Source organism: Chenopodium album, chromosome 15 (genome assembly GCF_948465745.1).
Source record: "Chenopodium album chromosome 15, dcCheAlbu1.1, whole genome shotgun sequence".
NCBI classification, from domain to species: Eukaryota; Viridiplantae; Streptophyta; class Magnoliopsida; order Caryophyllales; family Amaranthaceae; genus Chenopodium; species Chenopodium album.
Window position 1 is genome coordinate 24,131,064 of NC_137848.1, and position 22,702 is coordinate 24,153,765.

The window sequence follows — 22,702 nt, forward strand, 5'->3', positions numbered from 1 at the left end:
CTCATGGTTGAGGAAAGAGGTTCCCATAGCCATAATGAGATGTATACATATGACGATTTTTTAACCTCTTAAAGTATTCTCATAGGTCGATCCAGTATGGTTCCAAACCAATACCTGTGCAAATGATTAATGACAATCATATCCTTATAGCACAAGGAACGGTGCAATAAATCAAACTACACACTAATCTCAAGCGGTCATTAATCGTCCATCATTTAAATGACCTTGATTAGGGATAATTTTCGATTATATTATTCAATGTTCACTTAATAGGTGTTTCTTTATCCAAGACTGGTCTTGATACCCTATTTTAAATATTCTCATAATCGAATGGACTCAATATTTAATTCTAAACCACAAGTAAATAGAAACGGAGTGATAAAATTGCATGAAATTAAATTACTCCAAAACTTGAATGGTTCATCTTAGTGCCTTACATTAAAATGTTCAAAATTAATTAAAACACTAGACAGGAAAATCAAAGCTAATCTTCAATGTGCCTGATTCCCATTGCCTCTACATGCTTGTTGTGCTTCACTGTAGGCAGAGGTTTAGTAAGCAGATCAACAACATTGTCGTCCGTTCCAACTTTACAAATTCTTATTTTACCCTCTAACTTCCATTCTCTTATCATGTAAAATCGCCGCTTGACATGTTTGAACTTCTGATGTTCCCTTGGTTTCTAGAGGGTTATTAGACCCTTGATGAAGGGTACAACATAAAGTTCACCAACGAACATACGAATCCAAACTGCCTCCTTAGCCGCTTCAGTAGCTGCCAAGTATTCGACTTCAGTTGTAAAATCTACAGTTGTGCTCATCTTGGCACTCTGTCAACTAAACGCTCATCCATTTAGACAAAACACATACCCAGACTGTGATTTGAAATTGTCTCTATCTGTTTGGAAGCTTGTGTCGGTATAACATTCAACAACTAACTCTTCTGAGCCACTATATAACAGGAATTTATCCTTGTTCCTTTTCAAGTACTTTAGGATATTCTTGGATGCAGTCCAATGCGCCTCTCCTGGGTCTGATTGGTATCGGCTCGTAGCACTCAAGGAATACGGTACATCCTACCTAGTACATATCATGGCATACATGATCGATCCAATAAGCGAAGCATATGGAATTTTATTCATCCTTTCCTGCTCATCAGGTATCTTTGGACACTCCTTCTTGCTTAGGGTTATGCCATGTGACATGGGTAGGTGACCTATCTTGGCCTCCTTCATGTTGAATCGAGCCAGTACCTTATCAATGTAAGTACTCTGGCTAAATCTAATCATCCTCTTAAATCTATCCCTATAAATCTTGATGCCCAATATGTACTGAGCCTCTCCCAAGTCTTTCATTGAAAAATATTTTCCAAGACAAGCCTTTAAAGATTCATCTGAATTCTTGATAAAACAAAACTTACTGATGGCTTCATCGCATCGCAGATTCCAACTTCTACTAGCTTGCTTTAGCCCATAAATGGACTTTTTAAGCTTGCACACTTTCCCAGCATTGTTTTGGTCGACAAAACGTTTAGTCTGTGTCATGTACACAGTTTCTTCCAAAATTCCATTAAGGAAGGGAGTTTTGATGTCCATCTGCCGTATTTCATAATTGTAATATGCAGCAATCGCTAGGATGATCCGAATGGATTTAAGCATAACGACCGGAGAAAAGGTTTCATCATAATCAATACCATGAATTTGAAAATCCACTTACATCCAATAGGTGTGTAAACTTCGGATAAGTCCACCAAGTTCCATACTTGATTTTCAAACGTGGAATCCATTTCAGATTTCATGGCCTCTTGCCATTTAGTAGAGTCGGTGCTTGCCATCGCTTGCTTGTAGATTACCGGTTCGTCTCCATCCACTACCAAGATGTCTTGATTCTCGGTTAATACGAAACCAAGATACTTCTCAGGTTGAGACCTTGGCCTCTACGACCTACGTAAGGTACCGGACTGAGCATTTGCATTGTCTATTTGACTTTGCACATTTTTACCAATGTCAACAGATGTTGTCTGAGCACTTTGACTGTCAATTTGATTTTGTTTCTCATCCTCTCAAAATTCATTGAGTTCGATTTTCCTCCCACTTGTCATTTTGGAAAGGTGTTCTTTCTCCAAAAAGACACCATCGCGAGCAACAAACACTTTGTTCTCGAATTTGTTGTAGAAGTAATACCCTTTGGTTTCTTTCAGGTAGCCCACAAAGAAAACCTTGTCAGATTTGGGGTGAAATTAGTTAGAAATTAATTTCTTGACATATGCTTTGCATCCCCTTATCTTGAGAAAAGACAACCTTGGAGGTTTCTTCGTCCATAGTTCGTATGGAGTCTTTTCCACAGCTTTTAATGGAGCACGGTTCAGTGTTAGTGCCACGGTTAGAAGTGCGTGTCCTCAGAAAGAGATAGGAAGATCACTAATACCCATTGTTGATCGTACCATGTCTAGCAAGGTTCGATTTCTCCTTTCGAATACTCCGTTTCATTGGAGTTCCTGGAGGTTTCAATTCTGAAAGTATACCCTTTTCTTTCAAATGGTCATCGAATTATTGGCTCAAGTATTCACCACCTCGATTCGATCAAAGGGTTTTGATTTTCTTGCCAAGCTGATTTTCAACTTCACTCTGAAATTCTTTGAACTTTTCAAACGATTCAAATTTGTGCGACATAAGATAGACATATCCATATCTACTATAGTCGTCTTTGAAGGTGATAAAATATCGATGGCCGTTCCTTGTGGTTGTGCTCATTGGTCCACATACATCGGTGTGTATTAGGCCCAACAAGTCACCTACCCTTTCTCCCAACTTGGAGAATGGTTGCTTTACCATATTTCCTAATAAACATCATTCGCAATTTTCAAACAATTGTAAATCAAATGAGTCAAGAACACCTTCCTGTACAAGTTTCTTGATGCGTTTGATGTTAATGTGGCCAAGACGAAAATGCCACAAGTACGTCTCATTTAACTCAATGGTCTTAGCTTTCTTGGTGGTATTATTAACATTATAAACTTGTTTGTTTAACGAAAGCACATAAAGATCATTTTCAGAATGTGCAATACCATATAAAACATTATCGAGATGAAACAAATATTCATTTCAAGTTTTCAAGTTCAAAACCTTTGGCGTCCAACACCGAAATTGAAATGATGTTTTTAGTAATGTTAGGAACATAAGAACAATTTTCAAGTTCCAAAACTAGCCCGGAGTGCAAAGACAAACTAAGAGTTACTACGGATACGGCCGCAATTCTGGCTTCATTGCCGACCCGGAGTTCAAGCTCTCCCTTCTCTAGCCTCCTAGTGTTCCTTAGTCCTTGAGAATCGGAACAAAGGTGTGAGCCACATCCGGTATTTAATACCCATGATGCTGTGCTATTGAAGTTTAAGTCTATAATGAATATACCTGATCCAGAAGCAACAGTTCTGTTCTTCTTATCTTCCTTGAATTTGAGGCAATCTCTCTTCTAATGTCCCTTCTTCTTGCAATAGAATCATTCGAAATCGGATTCAAAAGATGCTACCTTCTTGTCCTTGTTATCTTTGGTAGCTTTTGGCTTAGGCGGAAAGGTCTTCTTACTTTTCCCCTTGAAGCCTTTCTTCTTCTTGCCTGAGCGCTTGAATGGCTTGCCCTTTTTTATCATAAGCATATCATGTTTCCCCTCATACTTAAGCGTTTGCTCGGCTTGCTTCAACATACCATGAAGCTCAGTGAGGGTTTTCTCCATGATGTGCATGTTATAGTGCATCTTGAACTGATCATAGCCTTTATGCAGCGAGTGGAGAATGATGTTAATTGTCATCTCGGTTGAATACCCCGCGTCAAGCCTTTCCATGTTCTCAAATAATCCTATCATTTTGAGTACATGTAGGCTGACTAGCTCTCTTTTCTTGAGCTTACTCTCTAGGATCTGGCTCTAGGTTTCAAACCTTTCAGTTTTGGCCTACTCTTGGAACATGTTCTGAAGCTCAAAAACGATCTCAAAATTTGTCTCCTTCTCAAGGAAAGTCTTCAAAACGTCGAGAGACATAGTGGCCAACATGATGCATTTGACATCCCGATTGGCAGTTTGCCATTGGTTTAGGGCAGCCTGAATCACTTCCTCATTAAGAGTCTCGGGAATTTCCTCTACAAGGACATATTTCTTTTGGTCTTGCATGAGAACTATACACAAGTTCCTTTGACAATCAAGAAAATTTGGCCCACTCGACTTCTCCTTGTCGAGAATTGTGCGCAACGAGAATTGGTTGTTTGAGTTATTTGCAGACATGGTTCTACAATTGAAAGAATTTGAAATGAAAAACCATTCATAATACTTAATAAGATTGAATTCATGCATATTTATCAAACTTATTTAAACGTCTTATTAACACATTTAAAATTGTCCTCATTTGGTGAGAATAAGTCAATTCCAAGATCCAAAGAATCAATGAGTGGCTAAGCATGCTTTGTCTTGTCTTAACACTTAATATTCTAAGGTAAGCAACTCTTTGCTAATGGCTCCAAGCCATTCTTTTGGTTAGATAAATCGTCTCATCTAATGCTCTCTCAACAACTTATCCACTTTTCCACGACATGTTAGGACTTCATCACTCATATCGTTAAGTATAACCAAAACCAACTTGCATACCCGGTATGCCTCACTTTGGCGTAGCCCATCACTACTCTCAATAGGTCGGTAAGTGTTTTTTTAGAATAGCAAATTTTACTCAATATTTTAGGGACCTAGGGTTTCTATGTTGGTTGATTTAAGTGAATTTAATTAATCATCACAACATTCGAAATCCTAATCATGCATCTAACATATCATTCATATATATCTAAGCATAAATATATATCAAAAACATAAGTAAATGATGTATTTGGCAACTAGCATGACCCCTTGAGTCTTCAAGGGTCTTCTTTTGCAACTTCATGGCTTCGTCTTCCAAGAACCTCCGTCTTCAAGACATAACCAAAATAATGCAAATACTAGTATCTACGATTAGGACTAATCTAAATATTAAGGTACAAAAATACTCAACGGTTCGAAGACCATATTTAGATTTTCAAAAATACATGACGGAACGCAATCCGTATTTTCTATCCTAATTGGGCCCCGCTAGTTCACTACTAGAAATAGGGCTATTTCCGATGGACTAGTTCCGACAGACACGTAAATCCGTCTGAAAAATCTGAAATTCCGACGGATTTTTATTCCGTCGGACAGTTCCGTCAATCCTTTAGAAATTTACGACGGAATATAAATCCGTCAGAATTATAGGCTTTCCGACGGAATCTTCCTTCGGAAAATTAAATTTCCGACAGAATTAAAAGCCAACAGAATACTCCGTCGGAATATATTTAAAAAAATATTAATAAACTGAAACCCTAAACATTCAACCCCCCCTTTTATTTCAGTCGTTGTTTTCTCCTACTCCTTCCGTTTTTCACTCTCTCCTCTTATCTTCTTCAATTCCTTTTCCCTTTCTCTCCTTTCTCCTCTCTACTCCTTCTCTTTCTCTCTCGTCTTCTCCTCCCTCCTCTGTCATTCTTGGCCTTCTTCTCCCTCCTCTTTCTCTTGTCTTCTTCAATTCCTTTTCCCTCTCTCTCTGTCCTCCTCTCTCTCTCCGTCAAGAATCACCGACATCAACAAATTCTATTCTCATGAATTCGGTCCTAAACCAAATTCTTGAAACGAAATTCGAAGGTTCATGGTCAAATTCTTTGTTTTACGGTCAAATCGACCTTGAAATCCCTAGATCTAGAGGTTTTATGATCAAATTTGGCCGTCTTAAACCAAATTCGAAATAAAATTCGAAGGTTCGACCGTCTTAAGGTATGTTTTGTTTTTAATTTTCTTTCTTTTTTTTCTTGTTAATTATTGGGTTTGAGGTGGGTGGTTTTCGACGGCGGTGGTGGTTTTAGGTGGGTGGTGGGGTGGTTTGTTTAAGATACGTAGTTCGGCTGGATTTGTTAGGGTTGTAGATCTAGGTTTGGTTTTGGTGGTAGATCTTAATTTGGGTGGGTTAGGGTTAGGTGGGGTGGGTTAAGGGGGTGAATCTTGTCGTTTAGGGTTAGGTGTGGGTGGTGTTGGTGGTGCGTGTGGACTTAGGTTTGGGTTAGTTAGGGGTTGCGGGCTTAGGCGGATTTAGGGTAAGGGTGGGCAGAGTGGTGGGGATGGTTTAGCTTTGGGTTTTTGGTGGCTGTGGCCTATGGGCTTAGGCGGGTTTAGGGTTAGGGTAGGGAGAGTGATGGGGATGGTTTAGATCTGGGCTTTGTGTTACTTTGGGGGGAGTGGCGTGGGCTTAGGTTAGGGTTTGTTAGGGGCTGGTTGTGGTGACACGCCGTGCCGGTGGTGGTGCGTCGTCTTTTTTTTTTACTTTGATTGAAAAATTTTCCAACAGAATTTTCGTCGGAAATTTTCGTCGGAATTTTCATGGTGCTTTTCCGGTACCTGAAAATATCTTCCGAGGACCGAATTCCGTCGGGAAAGTGTTTCCGACGGAATTTCCGTCAGAAAAGGTGGTTTTTCCTACTAAACGTTTTCCGACAATCGCTTACTACGGAAATTCCGTCGGAAACGGGTTTTCCGACGGAATTCATGGTGTTTCCTGCGGAATTTTTCCGTCGAAAATCACCTATTTTCTAGTAGTGGTTGCCATTTTATAAAACCTGTGAGAGAATATACATTCCATTCATCCATTCACTATATGTGAATGGCCCATGCATTTTACAACGGTAAACAAGTAACAATGCACAAACACGCGTAAATTAGTAACTAATTTAGGTGGTTAATCCGATTAACGCGCCTAATTAAGACTAGTTAAAGTTGTTTAACCAATTATGTGATTAAGTGCAATCAAAATTGAAGCTCCCTCTATATTCCGCATCCATCTTAATTAATCAATTAATTAAGCCGGTAAACCCAAAATTTTGCTAAAATAAAATTTTGCAAGTGCCGCTCAAAACCAAGGCCTAGCCTCCAAAATTTAATTAAAATAATTTAAATATAATAAAAATTGGCAAAACGCAAAATTAACATAGCCCTAAAACCCTAAAGTGCCTAACATCAAGCCTTTCGGCTTGATGTGCTAGGCAACAAGACATGGGTGCCTAGTGAGGGGTCGCGCGCACAACCGTGGCCCGTGCCAAGCGTCACACCCATAGCCTACAACATCGGATACGCGTTATGCTCCTTACGGGGTGCGCTTGTGACACTTAGCCACGAAGGCCACTCGAGCTTGTTGCTGTGCGCGTACCATGCCGCAAGCCAGCAGCACACCGCACACGCATAGAGCCACCCAGCTGCACCAAGCAACGCACACACACGCACAGCCGCAGCACGCATGGCGCGTACAGCCACGCATGCTGATGCGCCTGCGAGCATCAGCCACGCATTTATGTCGCGCACGCACCAAGCACCACTAGCCCTTGGCAGCCACATGCGAGCTCCTTTGCAGCCCGGCTGGCCGAGGGTGGTTATGCGTTGGTTTGCGTACTATACTCTCGTAATTAATTCCGAATTTTTGCGTAACTTATGTAATTAGTTCTAAATTAATTTTAGAACTAATTTAATGAGCAAAAATGAAAAATATAACAGTTCTAACTTAATATGTTCATTCAAGTGCACAAAACCAAAATTATTTCCAATAACTATTCTTTAATAAAATTGGTTCAACTTGATGCAACAAAATGAAAGGGCTGTTTCTCACTATTAATTTAACCAACATAAATTAATTATTAGATTCGACAAAATTAAAGGGAGAGTTGAAATTATGAACACAAATATTCAAATAAAGATTCCAACTTTAATTTGTGAATCCTTGAAAAATTACATCTTCAATTATGAAGATTAATTAAAATTCTATCACAAGATTGAAACTTTACCATGCCAATCAACTTAATAAATGATTAAATCAAAAAGTTCAATTAACATACATGGAATTTAGTAACACAAAGTTCCAATAACTAAAAATAATTAAAGATTAAATCTTTAGTACTTATGAGCCTCAAGAAACAAACTTTTCACACTTAAAGTAATTTATTTGCAATTATGTGAAAATTTGAGCCAACTATTAAGCACCAATTACTACAAAGTAATTATGCTAAAAAATGGTCCAAAATTTCAGAAGCATAAAGGAAAGAACCAAATGCATAATCACAATTGATACGTCATAAAGATTCAAAGTATAAAAGATTTAAAAATTTTCGTCAAAATAAAAAATCCCTCGAAACAGACATTTCAGGGCAAAATTTGTCTTTTTCGCAATTCTAAAAGGGTCAAAGTGTTTCCAGAATATCGATTCCACCTAAAATTAATAAAATGGAGCTGGTAATCCATTTTTAAACATAACAAGAAACCACGGAACAAAACCCGATCCCAAGACCCGCGCACAATTAATATAACTAAATGACATAAATAACAAGAAGGAGAGAAAAGACGATCTTACCCTTGCCGCGTGCTTCGCTCTCACTGGGAGCTCTTAATTCAAATCCAAGTCTTGCAAGCGCAGAGACCTCCTACGTTATCCACACGTAACTCAACCCCGACCGGTCTCTTACTTGAAGTTTAGCCAAGTACGACCAAAACACTACTCGAGTATTATATGAACTTAAAGGTTTTCTCTTAAGTGGAGATGCCTTATTGAGTTCCTACTCAAGTGACTTTCTCTAATTCCCAAGGTGGGTATTTATAGAAAATGTCATGAGAGAATTCCACTCTCCCTTCAATGTGGGAGAGTTGGTAAAATCAATTTTTTCTTTTTATTTTTAAATAAAAAATAAAAGAAAATATCTAACAATTAATTAATCAACAAGTGTCAATCATAGAAGGAGAGGTTAGGTGAGGACCACAAGGGGAGGGGACCATTCCTTCCTCCCCAAGCGTCCTCTTAGCCGCCCAACATTCACCACACGGCATCACCCCTACGCGCCACATGGCAGCTGCCTTGGGCCTTGGCTGGGCCTACCCGTGGCTTCTTGGTGCGGGGATACACGCTGCCTTGGCCCAGGAAGCCACGCATATATGCGGGATGCTGGCCGAGGCTCGTTGCTGCGCTTATGCTAGCACACACAACCCAGCATACCACGCTTGCTAGCTGGCTGTTGCTGGGTACGTAGTGCCTGGCGCGCCAGCGGTGCTGGCTTCACACACTTGCCCGCACATGCGCAGCAGGCCACACACGCATATGCGGGCTGATGCTGCTTTGTGCGCGGCTGGTGCATGCTGGCCATGTGCACCTAGCACCATTGCCTAGGTGTGGTGCACATGCTACCACCATTTTCCCCTGGCACTCGGTTTTCTCGGGGCATTCCGATGCTAGGGGTATTTTGGTAATTGTGGATTAATTAGTTTGATTTTACCGTCTCGTCTTTTATTAATTCGACTCGACTTGCGACGCTCGGTTTCGATGCTCCTAACTCAATTTTGGACGTCTAAATATTTAATACTCGAGCGACTCATTAATTCCTTCCGAATTAATTCGTCATGTCGGATCGTTAGTTGCTTGGGTGTGACCCGAAGGGTTCAGTCAAGATTAAGCTGTAATATTAATTATAGATTAACATTACTGATCGGAAGCGACCTCCAACTAGGCTTTCCGATCACTTGACCTCACTAAATAATTAGCTTTCTAATAATTCCGAACCCTCTATCAGAATAATACACTTGTTCGAAGGACACCATTCCTATCAACTTCTACAACAAATCCAAGAAAAAAGTGTTTGTTGCTCTCGATGGTTTCTTTTTGGAGAAGGAAAATCTTTCCAAAATGACAAGTGGAAGGAAAATCGAACTCGAAGAAGTTCGAGAGGACGAGCAACAAGGTCAAACTGACAATCAAAGTGTTGATATTGGTCAGAGTTAAACCAACAATGCACAAAGTCAAAATGAGAATGCAAATACTCAGTCCATTAACCTGCGTAGGTCGTAACTGCCAAGATCTTAACCAAATAGATATCTCGGTGTTGTATTAACTAAGGATCAAGACATCCTAGTAGTGGATGGAGATGAGCCAGCGACATAAAAGCAAGCTATGACGAGCCCCGACTCTTCATAATGGCAAGAGGACATTAAGTTCGAGATAAACTCCATGTTTGAAAATCAAGTATGGGACTTGGTTGAATTAGTCGAAGGTTACACACCTATCGAATGTAAATGGATTTTCAAGTTGAAAACTGACAATGATGGAAATGTATTCATTTATAAAGCTAGACTTGTAGCAAAAGGTTACAGACAAATTCACGGCATTGATTATGATGAAACCTTTTCTCCATTAGCAATGCTTAAGTCCATTCGAATTTTCCTAACGATAGTTGCATGTTACGATTACGAAATTTGGCAGATGGATGTCAAAACCGCCTTCCTTAATGGAATTTTGGAGGAATCTGTGTACATGGCACAGCCTGAAGGTTTTATCGACCAAAACAATGATGGGAAGGTATGTAAGCTTAAGAAGTCCATTTATGGGATAAAGCAAGCAAGCAGAAGTTGGAATCTACGATTCGATGAAGCCGTCAGCAAGTTTGGTTTTATCAAGAATCCAAATGAGTCTTGTGTTTACAAGAAGGTTAGTGGGAGTGACATCGCTTTCGTAATCTTATATGTCGATGACATATTGGTCGTTGGAATAGCATTCCAATGCTAGAGTCTGTAAAGGCCTCGCCTGGAAAGTGTTTTTCAATGAATAACTTGGGAGAGGCACTATACATATTGGACATCAAGATCTACAGGGATAGATCTAATAAGATGATTAGATTCAGCCAAAGTACTTACATCTATAAGGTACTGGCACGATTCAATATGCAGGAGGCTAAGAGAGGTCACCTACCCATATCACATGGCATAACCCTGAGCAAGAAGCAGTGTCCAAAGACACCTGATGAGAGAGAAAGGATGAATTAGATTCCATATGCTTCGCTTATTGGATCGATCATGTATGTCATGATATGTACTAGGCATTTTGGTTTCGTAAGTTCATTGGTGAACTTGATGTTGTACCCTCCATCAAGGGTGCAATAGTTCTCTATTGTGACAAAAACAGAGTTATTGCTCAGGCTATAGAGCTAAGGGAACATCAGAAGGTCAAACATGTCAAGAGGCAATTTCTCATGATAAGAGAATGGAAGTTAGAGGGTGAAAACAAAATTTATAAAGTTGGAACGAACGACAATGTAGCCGATCCACTTACTAAACCTTTGCCTCAAGTGAAACATAACAAGCACATTGAGGCAATAGGAATAAGGCACGTTAATGATTGGCTTTGATTTTCTTGTTATGTGTTTTAATTAATTTTGGAATATTTTAATGTAAAACACTATGATGAACCATTCGGATTTTGGAGTAATTTAAATTTCATGCAATTTTATCACTCCATTACTATTTAATTGTGGCTTAGAATTAAATATTAAGTCCATTCGATTTTGAGAAACACTTATTAAGTGAACATTGAATATTATAATCGAAAATTATCCCTAATCAAGGTCATATAAATGATGGACAATTAATGACCACTTGAGATTAGTGTGTAGTATGATTTATAGCACCGTTTCTTATGCTACAAGGACATGATTGTCATAAATCATTTGCAAGGGTATTGGTTTAGAACCATACCGGATCGACTTATGAGAATACTTTAAGAGATTTAAAAATCGTCATAAGTATACTTCTCATTATGGCTATCAGAACCTCTTTCCTCGACCATGACTATTGTGAGTTCTCTTGTTTGAGTAGTAGTCTGTTTTGATGTTCGTCAAACGTATGTCGTAAATGGGGATTATAACGGAAACAATCGAGAGGCTATGTCCTCTTAGTAAGAGAACCTGACAATACAAGACTGGGAATGTCCCCCTACTAACAATAGGAAACATGTCTTTGTTGTTTACAAGGCCTCTCGAACAGCGAGACTGTGAAAATGCATGGCCGTGCACAGATGGATTTTAGAAATCATCTGTTCATCGACAATCAAACTCGGATTGCGAGAAACACTTCTGGCCGTAATAAGGATGACGAATAATCTTACCTTATAGTTCATGAAGAGACATTAAGTGACATAGGAAACAGGCTATACACTAAAAGCACACTTGTCCGGAAGGACAAGTGGGAGATTAATAGGAATGGTATCCTTCAAACAAGTGTATTATTCTGATAGAGGGTTCGGAATTATTAGAAAGCTAATTATTCAGTGAGGTCAAGTGATCAGAATGCCTAGGTGGAGGCCGCTTCCGATCAGTGATATCAATGTATAATTAATATTACAACTTAATCTTGACTGAACCCTTCGGATCACACCCAAGAAACTAACTGACCGACACGATGAATTAATCGGAAAGGAATTAATGAGTCGCTCGAGTATTGTGAACAAAGACATTCGATTCCGAGCATAGAGCGTCAGAACCGAATCTTAAAAGTCGAGCCAAAATTTAGGAATTGGCGAGACGGGAAAATGCTTCAAGTAACAAGTAAAAACCCTAGCCGCGCGAAAGGCTAGGGAAGCACGCCAAATAGAAATGCGGCACGTGGCAGCAAATGTGGCAGCGCCATGTGGCAACACACGTGGTAGCCATCAAGTGGCAGCCACCATGGTGGCGACATGCCATGTGGCAGCGCGCCAAGGTGGCGGCGTGCCATGTTGACATCCACCAAGTGGAAACACGCCACGTGGCAGCGTGCCCTGTTGGCAATGCCATGTGGAAATGGGCCGCGGACCTAGGTGGCAGGTCATGGACGCGGCCCAAAAGGTAGCGGCCCAACTGAACCCAACTTGGGGCTCAAGGTTGGGTGCCACATGGTTAGATCACAATGCATGTGAGTTTCCTTGGGGAGCAAGTAAGGAAGTGGTCCTCACCTAACCATGTGACAGTTATTACTTTGTTATTCCTTGGTCTATTTAACTAAGGATTGAATTCAACATTCTTTCTATGTGGGATCTTTTTATGAAAAAGTCCCACATTGAAAGATGAGTGGAATTCACAAGGAAGCACTCCTTATAAATATCCAAGGCAGACCTTAGGATTCTTCACTTGAGTAAGGTTTTAGAAAAGGCATCTCCATTGAGAAAACCTTTAAACACATAAAATTACTCGAGTTTAGGTCGGGCTTAGCTAACCTCTAAGCATTGGACCTTGTCGGGGTCGTGTTGTGGGTGGACTTCTGTTGGAGGTCTTCGTACGAGCGAAGCTAAAAGCTTTCTGAAGTAAGAGCTCTTGTTGAGAGCGAAGCACTCGTCAAAGGTATTAATCTTTCTTTAATTCTTGTTGTTTAAGTTAATTATGCTTTGTGATTATATTAATTGTGAGAGTGGTCTTGGCTCGGGTTTTCTTCCGCGGTGAGTTAGACTCATTGAAACCAAAAATCTATGAATACCAACCTTGGGATTTGAGAACTTCACTTGAGTTGAACTCAATAAGGCATCTCCTATAAAGTGAGAAAACCTTTAAGTTCACTAAAAACTCAAGTAGTCTAATTTTGGTCTAGCTCGGCTAAACTCCGAGTAAGGACTGGATGGGTCGTTGTTGTGGGTGGATTTCCGAGGGAGGTCTACGTGCTTGCGGGACTCGGGCTTTTGAATTAAGAGCGAAGCACGCGCCAAGGGTAATATTGTCTTTCTCCTTGTCTTGTTAATTATGCTTATTAGTTATATTAATTGTGAGCGTGACTTAGGGTCGGGTTTTGTTTCCGCAGAAAGTCGGACTTTCCGAAACCCTAAAATAAGTGCATACACAATTACTAGATATATCAAGGATTACTATTATGGAGATAATAAATTCACTCTGTTGGGTTGTCACTGTTTGTTGCTAGATATGATAAATGATATTTGGACTAGTCAAATAGTCCAAAGCCTAATAGAATGGACCCTATGAGATCACACAACAAGGGTATTGGGTTAAACAAGTAAGAGGCCCATTAATGTGCCTCATGAGGATATGACATACCATGAATGGTGTTGGGCTAGAGTAGTAAGATTAAAGTTAGGAACTTGGGCATGACATGGACTCTTATTTCTAGATATAATCTATAAATGAAGTCCATGACTAAGGTTGAATTAAGTCACAATTAATAATCAGTAAATTGTGAAACATGGCAACTATAGGCGTTGTTTCAAGCGCGCCTACCTTAAGCATGTTGTGAATATGCTTAGCACTCATAGGAAGTAGGAATTAACATATACGATTAGGGACACAATTAGGGATAAAGCAAAGTAGGGAGCCGCCAACAAGTTTTTAAGGAACTTATAAACCGTTCACGGATCATAAAAGGCAACCACGAATAAAGGGACAACGAAAGGCAATAATGATTGACCCATGAAGGTTACACCCCATTCATAATCCATGATGTTACTAACTCCATATGATTCAGAACCACAAAAGGAGGATCGCAGATGATGGTACGAAGTGAGTCATGGAGTCACATTCACCCGTATTGGCCTCTACTCGATTCTTATTGTGAAAAGTGATTCCTACGATCTCAAAGGCATGCAAACAAAGATTCAATTTGCTCCAAATTATAATTATGCTAAATTGGTTGAATATTAATGCAACATATAATTCTAAAATATTTGTGATCACTTAATTAAACAACAAGATTAAAAAGGAACCTAAAACGGTCGTCCAAATTATCTTATTAGGCGTGATTTTCAATTACATATTCCCTTTAAACATGCAATATGGTGATCAATAAATATATAATAGAATAAACATTAATAGTGGAAGCAATTTACCAATACTATCGTTAGTCAAATCAAATATAAATAAACCTAATCATGATACTAGCAATATTAAAATAAAATAAGTAATTAAAATAATTAATTACTCACATTTTGCGCGCTCCTTTAAATTGCTACATCATGAATAAACTGTTAGTAACTTCAATAAAAATATAAATCAAATTGAAATTAAAATAAATTAAAAGTAGAGTTGATTTGGTCCAAACCCACAGTTAATTACACCTTTCATGCCTTGGTTTAAGGACGGAACCTCGGATGTTGTATGGACTCCTCGAAGTGCTTAAGGAAGGAATGATGTAGATAAGAATATAAGTTTAAGGCTTAATTAGAGTATGAGAGAGAGAGAAGAGAATGATTTTTTTTGGTGTAGAAGAGAGGAAGAGAGAATGAATTGGTGCCCCGAACTACAGAAAGGAGGGGGGTATTTATAGAGGAAATGAGTAGGGGATCACATAGATCCCTAGAAAAGATAAAAACCCTAATTTGGGGCACCGTGACACGGTCAGTGCCTGCTGTGACACGGTATGTTACACCATGGCCTGGTGTAGAATCGGCCCTAAAATGGTAAAATGCGTGCAGTTGTGTACGCGGAGAAAACACGAAAATTTTCGTGTCACGGTATGTGTACCGTGACACGGCAAAGAATGCCGCGACGCGGCAATGTCCACTGTGGCGCGGCACGTGGCGCTGTGTCACGGTGTATGGGTTTTTAAAATTTGCGTCCAAATTCATAAACGCGTGAGAAAACTCAAAAAATACACGTAAAAAGCATCGTGACACAGTGAATAATACCGTGTCACGGCAACAGGCACCGTGCTACGTCAGCTTTTGCCGTGATGCGGCATTTTAACTGCTGCGCGGTAATTCCAGTTTTTTACGCGTTTTTAAAACTATGATAACTTTTGATCCGTAACTCGGAATAAGGCATATAATGTATCATTGGAAATCTTATCAAGTCTACTTTTTAATCCAATTAAAGTCAGGTCAAAATCATTTGTATATTTTAAGATATGGTCATTTTAGTGAAAGGGTGTCGGTTTTGGGCCGAGTTTAGTATTTTGCTCATATCTTCTTCTTTTTAAATCGGAATTGGGCTTATGATATATCGTTTAAAGGCTTATCCAACCAAATAATAATTGGATCAAAATTATAGGGCCACAAAATCAGTTTCTCTCGGATTTGTGATGTGAACATGAAAAGTGGAAAGTAAGTTATGGTTTAGGGAAATGAGCTAGGAATTTGATTGGTTCATGAAATGTATTGGGAAGAATATGGATTTAAGCACTCCAAAGGTTAAATACTTAACCCAACCAATAATGGCGGTGAAAGGTTGTACATCACCGAGTTTTGTTTTGGGGAGACATTTTTAGGTGTGTACAGCAACCAACTCCCAAAAACCCTAAGATCTCTCGCTCCTCACTCACGCACGTCCTCCCCCTCTCTCACCCGTCCGTACAGTCGGCCACTACTCCTTGGTGGCATGTGGTGCTCACGGTGGTGGATCTTGGTTGGTTCGTTCCTCTCCTATTCGTAGAAGGTTAATTGAAAGGTTCCATAACAACTAACTAGCATTAGTGGAGGTTTAATCTATGTCCGTGGACCTAGTAGAGGAATCACGCTTGAGGTTCTTTATCTCCCATTGTTCTTGCTCGATCGCACGCGGAATCACGCTTCAAAGGTATAATTACTTGTTCTTTATGTGTTATGCAATGATCTTGGTTATTAGATGCTTATGAATGAGATTCATGCAATTCCGCTTATAGTATTTAAAGTCTTACAAGCACATGAGTAATGACATGGCATAAATATTGTTAAAAAAATTACTTGGGTTAATTAAAGATTTGATCCATACACTTTAATTTTCATGAATGTTCATCATAACAAGAAATAATTTACAAGACATATATTAACAAAAAAGAAAAAAAAAAAAAAAGAAGATTGCAAAACTACTACGAAATACTCCTTATTCACAATCAATTCTAATTCTCTTCAAATAATCCCATTCTTTTCATCTCTTCATATTCTATTCATTTCACTTTAAATTACATTCATTTCTCTTCAAATATCATTAATTTCTCTTTAATTTACATTCATTCACTTTTTAGCCATCCTTCACTTTAGTTCCAATCATCTAGCCATGTATCCATAGTATGACAAACTTGGAAGTTGGAATTCTTTATAGCACACGAAAAATGTACCCTTTTTTTCCTTTGAGCTGTTGTGGCCCTATTCTTTTGAGTTAATGTGGTCTTCTCTGTTCTATTAAAATATGCTCTGCTCTAGTGCTCTACTAGGAATATGTATTTTAATTTGGTTTTATTCCTTTTTTTTATATGGTGTATTACGGATTTGAGTAATTTGAGGTTACTATTGACAATCATTAAAGTGTCAAAGGAAACAAAATTGGTAAGTTGCCTAATTTTGTATTCTATTACTTAAAATGGTTTCATTGTGGTTTTTCTTCATGATATTCATATTTTAATTTATGAAAAATAAAATTGAGAAGAGTTTATGAAATATATATATTTGATTGCACACTTGATGAGTGGCATTTATGCCACGATTATGAGCTCATTCCTTTCCAACAAATTACAGCGCCATCCTTTCCAACAAGCTTCCTACCAAGTTGAAAGATCCGGGTAGCTTCTCCATTCCTTGTTCCATTAATGGTGTCTAGTTTGACAAAGCATTTTGTGATTTAGGAGCAAGCGTGAGTCTTATGCCCTATTCCGTCTACCAAAAGCTTAGTGTAGGAACCCTCTCACCCACAAATGTTACTCTCCAACTAGCGGACCATTCTACCAAGTTTCCCATGGGTAAAATTGAGGACATCCCCCTTAGGGTTGGAAAGTTCACATTTCCCGTGGACTTTTAAATGTGCTAGAGATGGATGAGGATGAGAGGATTCCTATAATTTTGGGTAGACCATTTCTAGCCACTTCTAGAGCAATCATCGACATGAAGGAGGGTAAGATGACCCTAAAAATTGACAAAGACTCAATTGAATTTGACTTGAATAGTGTCATGCAACAACCTTCTTCAAGTGGTGAATGTTTTAGAGTTCATGTTCTTGATAATGTTTTCAATTAATTTTCTCACTCCCGTTTGGATGCTACTAATGATCCACTTGAAAGTGCGTTATTGAATGAATCCAAGATAGGTGCTCACAAGAAAGACATAGAATTCTATGAGGATTTGCTTGAGCAAAGCAAAAAGGAGTGCAAGGATGAAAGCATGGAGGAAGAGGCTCTTTTTATTCATGCTCTCTTTCAAGTTAAAGAAAGAGAAGAGAGTTTCAATGGTAAGGGAGCACCAAAGGTGGACTTGAAACCTCTACCTTTGGGCTTGAGGTAAGGGAGTTCCCACTAGGCTTGTTACCGGTTGGCGTATGTGTATTGACTATCACCATTCAACACAAGTACATGCAAAGATCATTTTCCATTGTCGTTCATTGAGAAAATGTTGGAGAGGCTTACAAAGCATTCTTTCTATTGTTTCCTTGACAGTTACTCGTGATTTTTCTAAATCCCAATTGACCCCAAAGATCAAGAGAAGACGATTTTCACATGTCCCTAGGGTACTTATGCGTATCATAAAATTCCTTTCGGGCTTTGTAATGCCCCCTCAACATTCCAACATTGTATGATGTCAATCTTTAGTGATATAAAGGATGAGATAGAAGTCATCATGGATAACTTCTCCGTTGGAGGAGCCACCTTTGAAGATTGTCTATCCAATTTATCTCGTTGCCTAGAAAGATGTGAGAGGGCTAACCTCGTGTTGAATTGGGAGAAGTTCCATTTTATGGTAGAAAGTTGAATCGTTCATGGGCACAAAATCTCTCATGCCGGCATCGAGGTGGATAAAGCCAAGGTAGAGGTCATTGAGAAACTTCCTCCCCCCACCAATGTGAGGAAAGTGAGATCTTTTCTTAGCCATGCCGGGTTTTATAAAAGATTTTTCACTAATTGCCAAACCTCTCACATCCCTCTTGAAACAAGATAAAGAATTTGTGTTTGGTGATGCTTCTCAAGAATCGTTTTGTAGATTGAAGGAAGCTCTTTGCACCGCTCCCGTAGTCCAAGGACCGGATTGGTCTCTACCATTTGAACTAATGTGTGATGCAAGCATGAGGCCATTTGCTCGGTTCTTGGACAACGAAAGGAAGGAAAACTTCACGTCATTCACTACTTGTCCAAAACTCTCAACGATGCTCAATGGAATTATACAACTACCTAGAAGGAATTCTTGGCAGTTATCCACTCATTTGAGAAGTTTAGAACCTACCTCATTGGTTCTTGGACAATAGTGTATACTGACCACTCGGCCCTCAAATATTTGATAAGCAAGAAAGAAGCTAAACCAAGATTGCTGAGATGGGTTTTAGTTCTTCAAGGATTTGACTATGAAATGAGAGACAAGAAGGGGGCCAAAAATATGGAAGGGATCACCTTTCAAGGTTAGATGGTGCAAGGTTTCAAGATTATGGTTTGCCAATAGAGGATGCCCTAAGGGATGATGTGTTATATGCTCTTGAGGTGAAAACGGAACCGTGGTATGCGGATATAGTGAATTATTTGGCTTATAGTGCCATATCTCCGGATTTCACTTCACAACAACGTCAAAAATTCAAGCATGAGTCCAAGAGATACATATGGGATGACCCTATTTTGTTGAAGAGAGGGGTCGATTGTTTATTGAGAAGATGCGTCCCTAACGACAAGGTTCAAAGTGTTCTCCATATGTGCCACTCTTCTCCTTGTGGTGGGCATATGTGTGCTCAAAAGACCGCCTCCAAGATCTTGCAATATATGCTCTTTTGGCCCTCTCTATTTAAGGATTCTTGGAAGTTTGTCAAGACTTGTGATAGGTGTCAAAGGACGGGGAACATCTCTAGAAGGGATGAAATGCCTCAAAACCCTATCATTGAACTCGAGGTCTTCGATGTATGGGCTATAGATTTCATGGGCCCTTTCATTTCTTCTCAGGGAAACAAGTATATCTTGGTAGCCGTTGACTATGTCTCTAAATGGGCGGAAGTCGTGGCTTCTCCTACGAATGATTCAAAAGTGATGGTCAATCTATTCAAGAAGGTGATTTTTTCGAGATTTGGTGTCCCTCGAGCTATAATCAGTGACGGGGGGTGGCATTTCAAGCATCACACATTCAATAGACATCTCGATAAGTATGGTGTATCTCATAAGAGAGGCCTTGCTTACCACCCTCAAATGAGTGGTCAAGTAGAGATCACCAATAGGGAGCTCAAAGTGATTTTGGAGAAGACGGTGGCTAGAACAAGGAAAGACTGGTCTTCTAAGCTCATTGACTTTTAATGGGAGTATAGGACCGCTTTCAAGACTCCAATAGGGTCAACTCCCTATAAGCTTGTTTATGGAAAAAATTGTCATTTGCCCGTAGAGATGGAGCACCGGACTCATTGGGCTATCAAGAAAATCAACTTCGATCTCTATATTGCGGGTGAGCAAAGTCTCCTAGAGCTTCATGAGTTGGAGGAATTGAGAATGAATGCTTACGATAGTGTAAGCATGTACAAGACAAGAATCAAGGCTTGCCATGATGCCCAAATTATCAAGAAAGATTTCGCCAAAGACCAAAAGGTTCTCCTATTCAACTCTAGCTTTTCCAGGGCAAGCTTAGATCGATATGGAGTGGTCCATACGTTATTAAAGAGGTGTTCCCATATGGCGCTTACGAGATCTCTCAGAACGGGCATTCCTCATTCAAGGTCAATGGTCACCAGCTCAAACCCTATTATGAAGGATTTCCCATTGATGAGTCGACTTCTACAACACTTAATGTGCTTCATCCGTTTGATCCTCCTTGATTAACTTAACGAGCGTCGAGCTAACGACGTAAACCAAAAGCGCTTTTGGGAGACAACTCGTGTTTTCAACTCTCTTTATACCTCTTTCCATCTTCTTACTTTTTTTTGGGTCTCACCTTCGTTCTTTTAGTTAATAGGTGTTCGGATTATTTGGTTGAGACTTTTCAAGTTCAAAGATGAGAGAAGAAGATTAAAGTTCAAGGCCTCTTAAAGACCCTGTGCGCGGGCGCGCAGCCCTGTGAGAACCCACGCACAAGCATTGCTTAGGAAGGAAATTCGAGGCAGAATAATCTGCGCGTCCTGTGCACGAGCGCGTAGAAAAGAGGTGCGCGGGCGCGCAGGGAAGAAGTGCGCGGGCGCGCAGTACTGTACAAACCCACGCACGGAATGAAGCAAATTTCAAAACGAGGCAGAAAGTTTTGCGCGCCTTCTGTGCGACCTGTGTGCGGGCGCGCAGCGCTGGGTAAATCGGGGCTAAATTCTTTTTTCCCCCGATTCTTTCCCTCATCCCTCATACTCCATACTCGAATCCCCTTCTCTCCCCTCACAAACTCAAACCCTAACTTCTCAAATTCACCAAATCTCACCCATAACTCCCAAATTTACCTTGATTTTTCACCAAATCCATCACATTTCTTCACTTTTCCTACAAAATTCCTCACTTTCTCTCTCCAAAATACCCAATTTCCCCCATTTTCGTGGTTGGAAAAGCTTGGTTGAAGGTGGTGGTTGTGGGTGTTCTTGGTGGTGTTCAAGCTTCCCTATTGTGGTATAACTCTCAACTTTGTTACTTTGTTGCTCAGTTTCATTAGATTATGCAAAGTTCTTGAGTTATTAAGCATGGTTTAGCTTAAAGTGGATTTTATGTGATTTTGGGTATTCTTGCTAGTAATTGTTGGATTTTGGTGTGATATTATGTGATTTTGGGGTGTTGTTGTTGGAATTATTTGTGTTGATGCAATTCTCATGGGAGTTGCTTGAGTAATTTGATATTGTTGTTGAAATACCTTATTCTCTATGATAATATTTTGTGATTTTATGCATTGTTGTTAGTATTAGTTGTTCTTGGAGCTATTATTGTAGTGGTTTGTTGTTTCCACTAACCTCTTTACAATTTGCTAAGTTGAAGCTCAATTTTGTTGTTATTGTGGTTCAACTTTGGTTGGTTTGGAAAGTTGAGTTCCTATTTGGTCTTGGTTGTTGGTGTGTTCCTTGGAATATTTGTGTTGTTGTGGTTAAGATGAGTAAGAGGAAGAGTAGAAAGGAGCCCCGATTGGTATTTGATGAGCCTCAAGCTCAAACTCAAACACAACCACCCGTTGCTCTTCCCACATTGAAATTTAACAACAAACTCCATTCACCCTCCTACAAAGACCTTATAAAACGCAAGCTTAACCCCACAAGGCATTACTATCAGCATTCTATGAGGGATTTGAGGATAGATGAGGACCTTAGGTCGCTCCTCAACAACCTTGGAATGAGTGAGTTCATTAACCACCACTTTCGAACATACAAAGAGCCCACCTATGAATTCCTCGCCTCCTTCGAAAAGGAGCCTTGTGAAAACAATGACTTCCAAATTTCATTCAAACTATTCAACAACTTTCACCTTGATGTGGATCTCTTTTCCCCATCCACAAGGCTCTTCCCCAAGTATGATGCATTCCGTCGGTGGCAAACAATTGCCGATATTGAAGAGTTCAGTACTCGGTATTCAGTAGCGAGCCAAATCATCCACCCTGTTCTCCGTATTCTTCACCTTCTTTTGGCGTATGCGGTGTTCAGCAAGCATGACTTGAGTAAGCTCTCACATGAATAGATCTTCACTTTATGGGTCGCAACTAAGGAGGAGTTGAGAGCGCGGCTCAACATGGGCTATTGGTTCGCATTATGTTGTGAAGAGATCAAATCGGGCAACAAAACAGGTGAAATCGCCCTTGGTGAGATGGTAACTAGGATTGCCAATAAGCTTGGGTATGAGCACTTCTTTCCCGCTTGTACTCAAGTTGGGACCGATAAAGATCTCCTCATCGATGTCCAACAAATGAGAAGGGCGGGATTCATCCAACCAACTGCCGATGTCAACAACTTTCATGATTGGTGCGTCGAGCGCCAGCACCATTGTATCTTGCCTAACCCCAACCAAAC